The sequence below is a fragment of the Anomaloglossus baeobatrachus genome, unplaced genomic scaffold (genome assembly GCF_048569485.1).
Source record: "Anomaloglossus baeobatrachus isolate aAnoBae1 unplaced genomic scaffold, aAnoBae1.hap1 Scaffold_4751, whole genome shotgun sequence".
NCBI classification, from domain to species: Eukaryota; Metazoa; Chordata; class Amphibia; order Anura; family Aromobatidae; genus Anomaloglossus; species Anomaloglossus baeobatrachus.
Window position 1 is genome coordinate 18,888 of NW_027444096.1, and position 10,481 is coordinate 29,368.

A 10,481-nucleotide genomic window follows, 5' to 3' on the forward strand; every position below is an offset into this window, starting at 1 on the left:
CTGGTTCCGTTGACACTTTTGACAATTTCTTTTTTTGGAGAGAGGGGGGGGAGTTAGAGTGGCCCTACCCACAATAAAAAAAAGCAAAAAAAACCAAAAAGCTTTTACTTCAGCCTTGCTCTCGAAAAGGCCAACAGGTGCAATAGCTACCTGTCAACGGCCACTCTAAACTGAATGTGCCTGCCCTCGTCAGATCGCAGCCGCTACGCAGTTTGAGGCCGGGCAAGTACCGGCATGGGAGACTGGCTGGGAATCCCTGGTTCCGTTGACATTTTTGACAATTTCTTTTTTTGGAGAGAGGGGGGGAGTTAGAGTGGCCCTACCCACAATAAAAAAAAGCAAAAAAAAACAAAAAGCTTTTACTTCAGCCTTGCTCTCGAAAAGGCCAACAGGTGCAATAGCTACCCGTCAACGGCCACTCTAAACTGAATGTGCCTGCCCTCATCAGATCGCAGCCGCTACGCAGTTTGAGGCCGGGCAAGTACCGGCATGGGAGACTGGCTGGGAATCCCTGGTTCCGTTGACATTTTTGACAATTTCTTTTTTTGGAGAGAGGGGGGGAGTTAGAGTGGCCCTACCCACAATAAAAAAAAGCAAAAAAAAACAAAAAGCTTTTACTTCAGCCTTGCTCTCGAAAAGGCCAACAGGTGCAATAGCTACCCGTCAACGGCCACTCTAAACTGAATGTGCCTGCCCTCGTCAGATCGCAGCCGCTACGCAGTTTGAGGCCGGGCAAGTACCGGCATGGGAGACTGGCTGGGAATCCCTGGTTCCGTTGACATTTTTGACAATTTCTTTTTTTGGAGAGAGGGGGGGGAGTTAGAGTGGCCCTACCCACAATAAAAAAAAGCAAAAAAAAACAAAAAGCTTTTACTTCAGCCTTGCTCTCGAAAAGGCCAACAGGTGCAATAGCTACCCGTCAACGGCCACTCTAAACTGAATGTGCCTGCCCTCGTCAGATCGCAGCCGCTACGCAGTTTGAGGCCGGGCAAGTACTGGCATGGGAGACTGGCTGGGAATCCCTGGTTCCGTTGACATTTTTGACAATTTCTTTTTTTGTAGAGAGGGGGGGGAGTTAGAGTGGCCCTACCCACAATAAAAAAAGCAAAAAAAACAAAAAGCTTTTACTTCAGCCTTGCTCTCGAAAAGGCCAACAGGTGCAATAGCTACCCGTCAACGGCCACTCTAAACTGAATGTGCCTGCCCTCGTCAGATCGCAGCCGCTACGCAGTTTGAGGCTGGGCAAGTACCGGCATGGGAGACTGGCTGGGAGTCCCTGGTTCCGTTGACATTTTTGACAATTTCTTTTTTTGGAGAGAGGGGGGGGAGTTAGAGTGGCCCTACCCACAATAAAAAAAAGCAAAAAAAAACAAAAAGCTTTTACTTCAGCCTTGCTCTCGAAAAGGCCAACAGGTGCAATAGCTACCCGTCAACGGCCACTCTAAACTGAATGTGCCTGCCCTCGTCAGATCGCAGCCGCTACGCAGTTTGAGGCCGCGCAAGTACCGGCATGGGAGACTGGCTGGGAATCCCTGGTTCCGTTGACATTTTTGACAATTTCTTTTTTTGGAGAGAGGGGGGGGAGTTAGAGTGGCCCTACCCACAATAAAAAAAAGCAAAAAAAAACAAAAAGCTTTTACTTCAGCCTTGCTCTCGAAAAGGCCAACAGGTGCAATAGCTACCCGTCAACGGCCACTCTAAACTGAATGTTCCTGCCCTCGTCAGATCGCAGCCGCTACGCAGTTGGAGGCCGGGCAAGTACCGGCATGGGAGACTGGCTGGGAATCCCTGGTTCCGTTGACATTTTTGACAATTTCTTTTTTTGGAGAGAGGGGGGGGAGTTAGAGTGGCCCTACCCACAATAAAAAAAGCAAAAAAAAACAAAAAGCTTTTACTTCAGCCTTGCTCTCGAAAAGGCCAACAGGTGCAATAGCTACCCGTCAACGGCCACTCTAAACTGAATGTGCCTACCCTCGTCAGATCGCAGCCGCTACGCAGTTTGAGGCCAAGCAAGTACCGGCATGGGAGACTGGCTGGGAATCCCTGGTTCCGTTGACATTTTTGACAATTTCTTTTTTTGGAGAGAGGGGGGGGAGTTAGAGTGGCCCTACCCACAATAAAAAAAGCAAAAAAAAACAAAAAGCTTTTACTTCAGCCTTGCTCTCGAAAAGGCCAAAAGGTGCAATAGCTACCCGTCAACGGCCACTCTAAACTGAATGTGCCTGCCCTCGTCAGATCGCAGCCGCTACGCAGTTTGAGGCCGGGCAAGTACCGGCATGGGAGACTGGCTGGGAATCCCTGGTTCCGTTGACATTTTTGACAATTTCTTTTTTTGGAGAGAGGGGGGGGAGTTAGAGTGGCCCTACCCACAATAAAAAAAAGCAAAAAAAAACAAAAAGCTTTTACTTCAGCCTTGCTCTCGAAAAGGCCAACAGGTGCAATAGCTACCCGTCAACGGCCACTCTAAACTGAATGTGCCTGCCCTCGTCAGATCGCAGCCGCTACGCAGTTTGAGGCCGGGCAAGTACCGGCATGGGAGACTGGCTGGGAATCCCTGGTTCCATTGACATTTTTGACAATTTCTTTTTTTGGAGAGAGGGGGGGGGAGTTAGAGTGGCCCTACCCACAATAAAAAAAAGCAAAAAAAAACAAAAAGCTTTTACTTCAGCCTTGCTCTCGAAAAGGCCAAAAGGTGCAATAGCTACCCGTCAACGGCCACTCTAAACTGAATGTGCCTACCCTCGTCAGATCGCAGCCGCTACGCAGTTTGAGGCCGGGCAAGTACCGGCATGGGAGACTGGCTGGGAATCCCTGGTTCCGTTGACATTTTTGACAATTTCTTTTTTTGGAGAGAGGGGGGGGAGTTAGAGTGGCCCTACCCACAATAAAAAAAAGCAAAAAAAAACAAAAAGCTTTTACTTCAGCCTTGCTCTCGAAAAGGCCAACAGGTGCAATAGCTACCCGTCAACGGCCACTCTAAACTGAATGTTCCTGCCCTTGTCAGATCGCAGCCGCTACGCAGTTTGAGGCCGGGCAAGTACCGGCATGGGAGACTGGCTGGGAATCCCTGGTTCCGTTGACATTTTTGACAATTTCTTTTTTTGGAGAGAGGGGGGGGAGTTAGAGTGGCCCTACCCACAATAAAAAAAAGCAAAAAAAAACAAAAAGCTTTTACTTCAGCCTTGCTCTCGAAAAGGCCAACAGGTTCAATAGCTACCCGTCAACGGCCACTCTAAACTGAATGTGCCTGCCCTCGTCAGATCGCAGCCGCTACGCAGTTTGAGGCCGGGCAAGTACCGGCATGGGAGACTGGCTGGGAATCCCTGGTTCCGTTGACATTTTTGACAATTTCTTTTTTTGGAGAGAGGGGGGGGAGTTAGAGTGGCCCTACCCACAATAAAAAAAGCAAAAAAAAAACAAAAAGCTTTTACTTCAGCCTTGCTCTCGAAAAGGCCAACAGGTGCAATAGCTACCCGTCAACGGCCACTCTAAACTGAATGTGCCTGCCCTCGTCAGATCGCAGCCGCTACGCAGCTTGAGGCCGGGCAAGTACCGGCATGGGAGACTGGCTGGAAATCCCTGGTTCCGTTGACATTTTTGACAATTTCTTTTTTTGGAGAGAGGGGGGGGAGTTAGAGTGGCCCTACCCACAATAAAAAAAAGCAAAAAAAAACAAAAAGCTTTTACTTCAGCCTTGCTCTCGAAAAGGCCAACAGGTGCAATAGCTACCCGTCAACGGCCACTCTAAACTGAATGTGCCTGCCCTCGTCAGATCGCAGCCGCTACGCAGTTTGAGGCCGGGCAAGTATCGGCATGGGAGACTGGCTGGGAATCCCTGGTTCCGTTGACATTTTTGACAATTTCTTTTTTTGGAGAGAGGGGGGGGAGTTAGAGTGGCCCTACCCACAATAAAAAAAAGCAAAAAAAACCAAAAAGCTTTTACTTCAGCCTTGCTCTCGAAAAGGCCAACAGGTGCAATAGCTACCCGTCAACGGCCACTCTAAACTGAATGTGCCTGCCCTCGTCAGATCGCAGCCGCTACGCAGTTTGAGGCTGGGCAAGTACCGGCATGGGAGACTGGCTGGGAATCCCTGGTTCCGTTGACATTTTTGACAATTTCTTTTTTTGGAGAGAGGGGGGGAGTTAGAGTGGCCCTACCCACAATAAAAAAAAGCAAAAAAAAACAAAAAGCTTTTACTTCAGCCTTGCTCTCGAAAAGGCCAACAGGTGCAATAGCTACCCATCAACGGCCGCTCTAAACTGAATGTGCCTGCCCTCGTCAGATCGCAGCCGCTACGCAGTTTGAGGCCGGGCAAGTACCGGCATGGGAGACTGGCTGGGAATCCCTGGTTCCGTTGACATTTTTGACAATTTCTTTTTTTGGAGAGAGGGGGGGGGAGTTAGAGTGGCCCTACCCACAATAAAAAAAAGCAAAAAAAACCAAAAAGCTTTTACTTCAGCCTTGCTCTCGAAAAGGCCAACAGGTGCAATAGCTACCCGTCAACGGCCACTCTAAACTGAATGTGCCTGCCCTCGTCAGATCGCAGCCGCTACGCAGTTTGAGGCCGGGCAAGTACCGGCATGGGAGACTGGCTGGGAATCCCTGGTTCCGTTGACATTTTTGACAATTTCTTTTTTTGGAGAGAGGTGGGGGAGTTAGAGTGGCCCTACCCACAATAAAAAAAAGCAAAAAAAAAACAAAAAGCTTTTACTTCAGCCTTGCTCTCGAAAAGGCCAACAGGTGCAATAGCTACCCGTCAACGGCCACTCTAAACTGAATGTGCCTGCCCTCGTCAGATCGCAGCCGCTACGCAGTTTGAGGCCGGGCATGTACCGGCATGGGAGACTGGCTGGGAATCCCTGGTTCCGTTGACATTTTTGACAATTTCTTTTTTTGGAGAGAGGGGGGGGAGTTAGAGTGGCCCTACCCACAATAAAAAAAAGCAAAAAAAAACAAAAAGCTTTTACTTCAGCCTTGCTCTCGAAAAGGCCAACAGGTGCAATAGCTACCCGTCAACGGCCACTCTAAACTGAATGTGCCTGCCCTCGTCAGATCGCAGCCGCTACGCAGTTTGAGGCCGGGCAAGTACCGGCATGGGAGACTGGCTGGGAATCCCTGGTTCCGTTGACATTTTTGACAATTTCTTTTTTTGGAGAGAGGGGGGGGGAGTTAGAGTGGCCCTACCCACAATAAAAAAAGCAAAAAAAAACCAAAAAGCTTTTACTTCAGCCTTGCTCTCGAAAAGGCCAACAGGTGCAATAACTACCCGTCAATGGCCACTCTAAACTGAATGTGCCTGCCCTCGTCAGATCGCAGCCGCTACGCAGTTTGAGGCCGGGCAAGTACCGGCATGGGAGACTGGCTGGGAATCCCTGGTTCCGTTGACATTTTTGACAATTTCTTTTTTTGGAGAGATCGGGGGGAGTTAGAGTGGCCCTACCCACAATAAAAAAAAGCAAAAAAAACCAAAAAGCTTTTACTTCAGCCTTGCTCTCGAAAAGGCCAACAGGTGCAATAGCTACCTGTCAACGGCCACTCTAAACTGAATGTGCCTGCCCTCGTCAGATCGCAGCCGCTACGCAGTTTGAGTCCGGGCAAGTACCGGCATGGGAGACTGGCTGGGAATCCCTGGTTCCGTTGACATGTTTGACAATTTCTTTTTTTGGAGAGAGGGGGGGGGAGTTAGAGTGGCCCTACCCACAATAAAAAAAAGCAAAAAAAAACAAAAAGCTTTTACTTCAGCCTTGCTCTCGAAAAGGCCAACAGGTGCAATAGCTACCCGTCAACGGCCACTCTAAACTGAATGTGCCTTCCCTCGTCAGATCGCAGCCGCTACGCAGTTTGAGGCCGGGCAAGTACCGGCATGGGAGACTGGCTGGGAATCCCTGGTTCCGTTGACATTTTTGACAATTTCTTTTTTTGGAGAGAGGGGGGGGAGTTAGAGTGGCCCTACCCACAATAAAAAAAGCAAAAAAAACCAAAAAGCTTTTACTTCAGCCTTGCTCTCGAAAAGGCCAACAGGTGCAATAGCTACCCGTCAACGGCCACTCTAAACTGAATGTGCCTGCCCTCGTCAGATCGCAGCCGCTACGCAGTTTGAGGCGGGGCAAGTACCGGCATGGGAGACTGGCTGGGAATCCCTGGTTCCGTTGACATTTTTGACAATTTCTTTTTTTGGAGAGAGGGGGGGAGTTAGAGTGGCCCTACCCACAATAAAAAAAAGCAAAAAAAAACAAAAAGCTTTTACTTCAGCCTTGCTCTCGAAAAGGACAACAGGTGCAATAGCTACCCGTCAACGGCCACTCTAAACTGAATGTGCCTGCCCTCGTCAGATCGCAGCCGCTACGCAGTTTGAGGCCGGGCAAGTACCGGCACGGGAGACTGGCTGGGAATCCCTGGTTCCGTTGACATTTTTGACAATTTCTTTTTTTGGAGAGAGGGGGGGGAGTTAGAGTGGCCCTACCCACAATAAAAAAAAGCAAAAAAAAAAAAAAAAGCTTTTACTTCAGCCTTGCTCTCGAAAAGGCCAACAGGTGCAATAGCTACCCGTCAACGGCCACTCTAAACTGAATGTGCCTGCCCTCGTCACATCGCAGCCGCTACGCAGTTTGAGGCCGGGCAAGTACCGGCATGGGAGACTGGCTGGGAATCCCTGGTTCCGTTGACATTTTTGACAATTTCTTTTTTTGGAGAGAGGGGGGGGAGTTAGAGTGGCCCTACCCACAATAAAAAAAAGCAAAAAAAAACAAAAAGCTTTTACTTCAGCCTTGCTCTCGAAAAGGCCAACAGGTGCAATAGCTACCCGTCAACGGTCACTCTAAACTGAATGTGCCTGCCCTCGTCAGATCGCAGCCGCTACGCAGTTTGAGGCCGGGCAAGTACCGGCATGGGAGACTGGCTGGGAATCCTGGTTCCGTTGACATTTTTGACAATTTCTTTTTTTGGAGAGAGGGGGGGGAGTTAGAGTGGCCCTACCCACAATAAAAAAAAGCAAAAAAAACAAAAAGCTTTTACTTCAGCCTTGCTCTCGAAAAAGGCCAACAGGTGCAATAGCTACCCGTCAACGGCCACTCTAAACTGAATGTGCCTGCCCTCGTCAGATCGCAGCCGCTACGCAGTTTGAGGCCGGGGCAAGTACCGGCATGGGAGACTGGCTGGGAATCCCTGGTTCCGTTGACATTTTTGACAATTTCTTTTTTTGGAGAGAGGGGGGGGAGTTAGAGTGGCCCTACCCACAATAAAAAAAAGCAAAAAAAAACAAAAAGCTTTTACTTCAGCTTGCTCTCGAAAAGGACAACAGGTGCAATAGCTACCCGTCAACGGCCACTCTAAACTGAATGTGCCTGCCCTCGTCAGATCGCAGCCGCTACGCAGTTTGAGGCCGGGCAAGTACCGGCACGGGAGACTGGCTGGGAATCCCTGGTTCCGTTGACATTTTGAAATTTCTTTTTTGGAGAGAGGGGGGGGAGTTAGAGTGGCCCTACCCACAATAAAAAAAAGCAAAAAAAAAAAAAGCTTTTACTTCAGCCTTGCTCTCGAAAAGGCCAACAGGTGCAATAGCTACCCGTCAACGGCCACTCTAAACTGAATGTGCCTGCCCTCTTCAGATCGCAGCCGCTACGCAGTTTGAGGCCGGGCAAGTACCGGCATGGGAGACTGGCTGGGAATCCCTGGTTCCGTTGACATTTTTGACAATTTCTTTTTTTGGAGAGAGGGGGGGGGAGTTAGAGTGGCCCTACCCACAATAAAAAAAGCAAAAAAAACCAAAAGCTTTTACTTCAGCCTTGCTCTCGAAAAGGCCAACAGGTGCAATAGCTACCCGTCAACGGCCACTCTAAACTGAATGTGCCTGCCCCTCGTCAGATCGCAGCCGCTACGCAGTTTGAGGCGGGCAAGTACCGGCATGGGAGACTGGCTGGGAATCCCTGGTTCCGTTGACATTTTTGACAATTCTTTTTTTGGAGAGAGGGGGGGGAGTTAGAGTGGCCCTAACCCACAATAAAAAAAGCAAAAAAAAACAAAAGCTTTTACTTCAGCCTTGCTCTCGAAAAGGCCAACAGGTGCAATAGCTACCCGTCAATGGCCACTCTAAACTGAATGTGCCTGCCCTCGTCAGATCGCAGCCGCTACGCAGTTTGAGGCCGGGCAAGAACCGGCATGGGAGACTGGCTGGGAATCCCTGGTTCCGTTGACATTTTTGACAATTTCTTTTTTGGAGAGAGGGGGGGGGAGTTAGAGTGGCCCTACCCCACAATAAAAAAAAGCAAAAAAAAACAAAAAGCTTTTACTTCAGCCTTGCTCTCAAAAAGGCCAACAGGTGCAATAGCTACCCGTCAACGGCCACTCTAAACTGAATGTGCCTGCCCTCGTCAGATCGCAGCTGCTACGCAGTTTGAGGCCGGGCAAGTACCGGCATGGGAGACTGGCTGAGAATCCCTGGTCCGTTGACATTTTTGACAATTTCTTTTTTTGGAGAGAGGGGGGGGAGTTAGAGTGGCCCTACCCACAATAAAAAAAAGCAAAAAAAAACAAAAAGCTTTTACTTCAGCTTTGCTCTCGAAAAGGCCAACAGGTGCAATAGCTACCCGTCAACGGCCACTCTAAACTGAATGTGCCTGCCCTCGTCAGATCGCAGCCGCTACGCAGTTTGAGGCCAGGCAAGTACCGGCATGGAGACTGGCTGGGAATCCCTGGTTCCGTTGACATTTTTGACAATTTCTTTTTTGGAGAGAGGGGGGGGGAGTTAGAGTGGCCCTACCCACAATAAAAAAAAGCAAAAAAAAACAAAAAGCTTTTACTTCAGCCTTGCTCTCGAAAAGGCCAACAGGTGCAATAGCTACCCGTCAACGGCCACTCTAAACTGAATGTGCCTGCCCTCGTCAGATCGCAGCCGCTACGCAGTTTGAGGCCGGGCAAGTACCGCATGGGAGACTGGCTGGGAATCCCTGGTTCCGTTGACATTTTTGACAATTTCTTTTTTTGGAGAGAGGGGGGGGAGTTAGAGTGGCCCTACCCACAATAAAAAAAAGCAAAAAAAACCAAAAAGCTTTTACTTCAGCCTTGCTCTCGAAAAGGCCAACAGGTGAAATAGCTACCCGTCAACGGCCACTCTAAACTGAATGTACCTGCCCTCGTCAGATCGCAGCCGCTACGCAGTTTGAGGCCGGGCAAGTACCGGCATGGGAGACTGGCTGGAATCCCTTGTTCCGTTGACATTTTTGACAATTTCTTTTTTTGGAGAGAGGGGGGGGAGTTAGAGTGGCCCTACCCACAATAAAAAAAAAAGCAAAAAAAAACAAAAAGCTTTTACTTCAGCCTTGCTCTCGAAAAGGCAACAGGTGCAATAGCTACCCGTCAACGGCCACTCTAAACTGAATGTGCCTGCCCTCGTCAGATCGCAGCCGCTACGCAGTTTGAGGCCGGGCAAGTACCGGCATGGGAGACTGGCTGGGAATCCCTGGTTTCATTGACATTTTTGACAATTACTTTTTTTGGAGAGAGGGGGGGGAGTTAGAGTGGCCCTACCCACAATAAAAAAAAGCAAAAAAAACAAAAAGCTTTTACTTCAGCCTTGATCTCGAAAAGGCCAACAGGTGCAATAGCTACCCGTCAATGGCCACTCTAAACTGAATGTGCCTGCCCTCGTCAGATCGCAGCCGCTACGCAGTTTGAGGCCGGGCAAGTACCGGCATGGGAGACTGGCTGGGAATCCCTGGTTCCGTTGACATTTTTGACAATTTCTTTTTTTGGAGAGAGGGGGGGGAGTTAGAGTGGCCCTACCCACAATAAAAAAAAGCAAAAAAAAACAAAAAGCTTTTACTTCAGCCTTGCTCTCGAAAAGGCCAACAGGTGCAATAGCTACCCGTCAACGGCCACTCTAAACTGAATGTGCCTGCCCTCGTCAGATCGCAGCCGCTACGCAGTTTGAGGCCGGGCAAGTACCGGCATGGGAGACTGGCTGGGAATCCCTGGTTCCGTTGACATTTTTGACAATTTCTTTTTTGGAGAGAGGGGGGGGAGTTAGAGTGGCCCTACCCACAATAAAAAAAAGCAAAAAAAAACAAAAAGCTTTTACTTCAGCCTTGCTCTCGAAAAGGCCAACAGGTGCAATAGCTACCCGTCAACGGCCACTCTAAACTGAATGTGCCTGCCCTCGTCAGATCGCAGCCGCTACGCAGTTTGAGGCCGGGCAAGTACCGGCATGGGAGACTGGCTGGGAATCCCTGGTTCCGATTGACATTTTTGACAATTTCTTTTTTTGGAGAGAGGGGGGGGAGTTAGAGTGGCCCTACCCACAATAAAAAAAAGCAAAAAAAAACAAAAAGCTTTTACTTCAGCCTTGCTCTCGAAAAGGCCAACAGGTGCAATAGCTACCCGTCAACGGCCACTCTAAACTGAATGTGCCTGCCCTCGTCAGATCGCAGCCGCTACGCAGTTTGAGGCCGGGCAAGTACCGGCATGGGAGACTGGCTGGGAATCC

At 49.4% G+C, this 10,481-nt stretch overlaps 3 pseudogenes; all 3 read left to right on the plus strand.

Annotated features, from left to right (window-relative positions):
• The first annotated feature begins 407 nt into the window (after positions 1-407).
• Positions 408-526, plus strand: LOC142281575 (5S ribosomal RNA; annotated as a pseudogene).
• Positions 527-918: 392 nt separating this feature from the next.
• LOC142281578 (5S ribosomal RNA) lies at positions 919-1,037 on the plus strand (annotated as a pseudogene).
• Positions 1,038-6,805: 5,768 nt separating this feature from the next.
• LOC142281579 (5S ribosomal RNA) lies at positions 6,806-6,923 on the plus strand (annotated as a pseudogene).
• The last annotated feature ends 3,558 nt before the right edge of the window (positions 6,924-10,481 follow it).